General features: G+C 59.5%; 1 non-coding gene across 1 annotated transcript; it reads right to left on the bottom strand.

Moving 5' to 3' along the window:
* Positions 1-4,613: 4,613 nt before the first annotated feature.
* On the bottom strand, positions 4,614-4,732 carry LOC147903200 (5S ribosomal RNA). Its single transcript, XR_015540823.1, has one exon. It is a non-coding gene; the product is annotated as a 5S ribosomal RNA (ribosomal RNA).
* Between the last annotated feature and the right edge of the window lie 877 nt (positions 4,733-5,609).

Genomic DNA, 5,609 nt, shown 5'->3' with positions numbered 1-5,609 from the left:
GATGCAAGCTTATAAGGTAAAGGAGAAGATGCAATGTCATTGTATGGTACAAGAAGAAATCTTAGAAGATAAAGGAGAAGACATAATGTCACCCTCAGAAATAATGTCAAAAGAGGTGATAACAAAAATAAGACTAGCAGTGGTGATAGATTTGAAAGGGTTATTGCTCGAGCGTTGTTTTTCGAAGTCAAACAAACATATGAGCTTGCACAATGGGAAGCATTGGCTTGTTCTCCATCCTGGGTGTTTAGAGTTTCTACAATGGTTGCTCGATCACTGCCATGCTGGCATTTGGTCCACTGGAGGAGAAAAGGGCATGGTGCAACACATGCTGGACACTTTGGAGCATCATGTTAACAAAAAGTTACATTTCTTCATGGTTTGGGGTGCGATGGCATGCCACAAGCATACAAAGAGTAGAATCATTCGACCAGATAGGATGAATGTGGAAGCGGAGTTTAAACCATTAATGAGAGTGTGGTGTTGTTTCAAAGAGGAATGCAAACCAGCAAGAACAGTGTTCATTGACGTTTCGCCTTACACGGGTTGTGTTAATCCAGCAGAAAATTGCATTTTCCCTACAAAATTTGATATAGATTGTGGTGATTCTATTTTGCTTCATGAGTTATTGCCGTACCTACAGATGCTAGATGATGCAGTAGATGTGCACAGTGCCATCTCTTCTAACAGATTTGGTCAAGCTCTGATTGTCGAAGGGCATGATATGTTCTATTATTTTCAACCAGTGATCCTTGAATTCAAAGAAAAAAACAAAGAAGTGCTCGAAAGGATGAATGTCGAATCTCATATGTCTACTCGTAGTTCAAAAAAAGACACAGAGAAAGGTATTGCTTCACCTATAACCAAAGCAAGTGTTTTGGGAAAGAGAGGTCCTTCAAAGCCGTAGCTCTCGGGAGGAGCTCTATGCCTTTCCTCTGAGCATTCGAAGGACCGGGGCACCTTTGTGAAGGTGAAGGATAGTCAATCAGGTGGAGGTTCCCGTCAGCAAGGCAGTTGCAGATCCAAGAGGTCAAGCGGGTACTTTGGGATCCCGGTAGGGGACCAAACCGGGGAGCAAAGGAAAAGAGAAAAGTGAAAAAAATTTAGGGAAAACTTTGCCCTCGTGACAGGGGGGAGGGGGGGTACGCAACATGTGTGCAAAAGGGCAGGGGGGGAGGGACATGGTGGATTGGGGGGGGGGGGCATGGGAGGGGGGGTTGGGGTACGCGACATGCGCGCAAAGGCGAAGGGGGGGGGAGGGGGGCATGGTGGGTTGGGGGGGGGGGCATGGGGGGTGGGGGGGGGGGCATGGGGAGTGGGAGAGGGGGGGGGGATACACGACATGCGCACAAGGGGGGACGGGGGGTACGTGACATGAGCGCAAAGGGGGGTACGAAACATGCACACAAAGGGGGGAGGGGGGGTACGCGACATGCACGCAAAGGGGGGGAGGGGGTACGCGACATGCACGTAAAGGGGGGGAAGGGGGGTACACGACATGTGCGCAAAGGGGGGGGGCATGGGGTGTGGGAAAGGGGTGTAGGGGAGGGGGGGTACGTGACATGCGCGCAAGGGGGGGGAGGTGCATGGTGGGTTGGGGGGGGTACGCGACATGCGTGCAAAGGGCCGCATGGGGGTAGGAGGGGGGGTATGCGATATGCACGCAAGGGGGGGGAGGGGCATATTGGGTTTGGGGGGGGGGGTACGCGACATGCGCGCAAAGGGGGGGGGCATGGGGGATAGGGGGGGTACGCGATATGCGCGCAAGGGGGGGAGGGGCATGTCGGGTTGGGGGGTACGTGACATGCGTGCAAAGGGGGGGAGGGTGGTTTGGGGGGGGGGTATGCGACATTTGCGCAAGGGGGGGGAGTGGAGCGTAGGGGAGGGGGGGTTGCACGACATGCACGCAAGGGGGGGAGGGGGGTGTGGGTTCGCGACATGCGCGCAAAGGGAGGGGAGGGGCATGGTGGGTGGGGGGGTATGCGACATGCACGCAAATGGAGGGGCGACATGCACGTGAAGGGGGGGGATGGGGTGTGGGAGGGACGCGACATGCTCACAAGCGGGGTGGAGGCATTGGGAGGCGGGTACGTGACATGCGCGCAAAGGGGGGGGCATGGGGAGGGGGGGCGACATGCACACAGGGGGAGGGGCATGTTGGGTTGGGGGGTACACGACATGCCCCTCCCCCGACTCGGGAGCCCGAGGGCACGACGGCATCGGGTTGGAGGCGGGGGTGTGCGGGTCATCGCAGGGGGCAGGACAACATCAGGTGCGGGTGCACAGGGCATGGTCGGGGGATGCGACAACATCGGGTTGGAGGCATGGGCACGCAGGACGTGGCCGAGGCACGGCAGCATTCGGGGCACCACGCATCGTGACGCGACTCGGGAGCTTGAGGCATGGCGGCGGGTTGGAGGTGAGGGTGCGTGAGTCATCATCGGGGGCACGGTAGCGTCGGGTTGGAGGTGCAGGCTACGCGTGGCCGGGGGTGCAACGCGAGTGCTCGGGGGGTGCCACACATCCCGACCCCCGCATCCCGACCCGACCCGAGAGCCTAGGGCGCCACCGTGGGATGGGGGTGCGACGGCATCGGGTTGGAGGCATCGGTGCGCCTGGCATCATCAGGAAGCACCATGCATCTCGACTCGACCCGGGAGCCCGAGGTGCCACCGTGAGATGGGGGCACGGCGGCATCAAGTTGGAGGTGTAGGTGTGGAGGGTGTGGTTGGGGATGCGGTAGCGTCGGGTTGGAGGCGTGGGTGCAAGGGGGCGTGGCGGGGGGCAGGGTAGCATTCAGGGCACCACGCGGGTGCTCAGGGGCGCCACGCATCCCGACCCGACTCAAGAGCTCGGGGCGCCATCGTGGGACAGGGACGTGGTGGCATCGGGTTGGGGGCATGGGTGTGCGGGGCACAATCGGGGGCGTGGTTGCATCGGGTTGGAGGTGTGGGTGCATGGGGCATGGTAGGGGGTGCGACAGCGTTTCGGGCGCCACACATCTCGACCCAAGAGCCCGGGGTGCCACTGTGGGACAAGGGCGCGGCGACATCGACGACAACATCGAGTTGGAGGCGTGGGCATGCAAGACATGGCCAGGGGCACTGTAGTGTCGTGGGTGCTCGGGGCCTTGCCCCACGTTCCGACCCGACATGGGAGCTCGAGGTACCACCATGGGACGGGGGCGTGGTGCCATCGGGTTGGAGGCATGGTCACGCAAGGCATCGCCACTATGAATGTAATGAAAAAGGTCACTATCGCCCCGAGTGTCCTAGATTGAGAAAGAAATAAGAAAAACAAGTATCCTTGTTAGAAGCTTCTTCAGGGGATGAGGAAAGAGAGGTAATGATGGCTAAACGGGGGCGTGGTAAACCAAAAGAAGAAGAAGAAAGCAAGGAAGAAGTAGATGAGGAACATCAGGAAGAGGAACACCGTAGTAAGAAAAAGAAGGCATCTAGAAGGAGAATTAGCCAGTCAGGCTTTCCTTTAGGACAAGGAATTCAAAGCTATGACTTGTTGTCCGACCTTGAAGAAAAGGAAGCTCATATTACCTTTGGTCAATACAGAAATGGGCTCAAGGGGGATCAAATGGCTCTGATACCATGTTGGAATACTGAAAGGAAAGAGTAGAGTGGACACAAAATCAGAATACTTGCTTATAGAATGAAGAAAAGAGAGGTCCTTAAGTAGGCACCTCATACAAGGTCACTGACATCACTGATGACTTCAGAGCTCCACAATCATCTCCTCAATCTGCTCCTAGATTCTCTCAATCATCCTATGTGGCTCTCCACCACCTAACTATGCTTGTGGGCACCTAACTGTGCCTCTAGCACTCACACATAGAAACATAAGGTGTGCCTGAGGCATACACCTTGAGATATCCCAACACATACATACAATTTTATCTGCCTCTCACTATGTTCACTAAGGCCGACTAAGGGGCTTGAGGCACCACCGTGGGACGGGGGCGCAGCGACGTCGGGTTAGAGGTGTGGGTGCACGGGGCATCGCAGGGGGCATGGCAGCATTCGACGCGCCACACGTCTCGACCCGACCCGAGAGCTTGGGGCGCCACCATGGGACAAGGTCACGGTGGCATCGGTTTGGAGGCATGGGTGCACGACAGCATTCGGGATGCCACGCGAGTGCTCGGGGGCACCACGCATCCTGACCCGACCCGAGAGCCCGAGGTGCCGTCGTGGGATGGGGGCGCGAGGGCATTCAGGTTCGGGGTGACGAGGGTGGTCGGGGGCCAGGACGCTACGGGTGTGTGGGGCATCGATGGCATCACGGGGGATGGGACGCTGCGGGTATGCGGGACATCACATCAGGACTATGACGAGGGGTTGAGATGCTGCTGCAGGTGCACGTGGCATTGGGGGCACGATCGTGGGGGTCGGGACACTACAAGTGCACGTGGCATCGGGACGTTGCGGGTGATCGGGTGACATTGTGCGTGGCATCAAGATGTTGCACGACGGGGTCCTTGGTGATGCATGCGTGCGGGTATCAAGGTGTGCACGACAAGAGAGCATCGGCCGAGCGTACTGGGTGAGGTCGGCGGTCAGGGATACCAAGGCATGGCAAGACCGCTAACCTCAGGGGCAAAAAGGGTGCAGCACTAGGACTTCCCGGGAGGTCACCCATCCCAGTACTGTTCTAGCCCAAGCGCGCCTAACTGCGGAGTTCTGATGGGATCCGGTGTATTAGCGCTGGTGTGACCGCACCATGACAAATAACTGTGAGAAATCAGTATTGTCTTATTTTGTAAAGGTGGGGGGGGGGCGAGGGAGGGGGGGGCGCAATGGGGGATACGCGACATGCGCGCAAGGGGGGGCGCATGCGCACAAGTGGGATGGGCGGGTGGGGGGGCGCATGGGTGCAAGGGGGGATGGTGGGGAGGATGCGCACAAGGGGGGATGAGGGAAGGGGGAGGAGGGGGGGGCATGGGTGCAAGGGGGGATGGGGGGGAGGATGCGCACAAGGGGGGATGAGGGAAGGGGGGGGCACATGGGTGCAAGGGGGGACGGGGGGGAGGATGCACACAAGGGGGGATGAGGGAAGGGGGGGGGGCATGGGCACAAGGGGGGATGAGTGAAGGGGGAGGGGCACAAGGGGGGATGGGGAGGGGGGGGCGACAAAGGGGGATGGGGTGCGGGGGGGCATGTGCACAAGGGGGGGTGTTGGGGGGAGGGGGGGTGCGCAGGCGCACAGGGGGGGCAAGGGGGGGATGTGCCCAAGGGGGGGGGTGGGGGTGCGCATGCACACAAGGGGGGGTTGTTGGGGGGGGGGGGGGGGCATGTACACAAGGGGGATGAGGGAAGGGCGGGGGTGCGCATGCTCACAAAGCGGGGGGTGCGAGGGGATGCACGCAAGGAGGGGGATGAGGGAGGGGAGGCGCATGCACACAAGAGGGGGTGTGCAGGGGGGAGGGGGGGTGGGGTGCACACGTGCACAAGGGGGGGATTGGGGGGTGCATACGTGCACAAGGTGGGATTGGGGAGGGGGGAGTCGCGCACAAGGGGGGATGAGGGAACGGGGGGGGAGCAGAAAACCCCACCTGAGAGAGAGACACGAGGAGACGGGCCACGGGGGGCCATGGAGAG

The sequence above is a fragment of the Dipteris shenzhenensis genome, chromosome 3 (assembly GCF_047967505.1).
Source record: "Dipteris shenzhenensis isolate YYH24624 ecotype China chromosome 3, Dip_SZ_1.0, whole genome shotgun sequence".
In the NCBI taxonomy this organism is placed as follows: Eukaryota; Viridiplantae; Streptophyta; class Polypodiopsida; order Gleicheniales; family Dipteridaceae; genus Dipteris; species Dipteris shenzhenensis.
The sequence above is the reverse complement of the archived record's forward strand: the minus strand, read 5'-3'. Positions and strand labels throughout refer to the sequence as shown.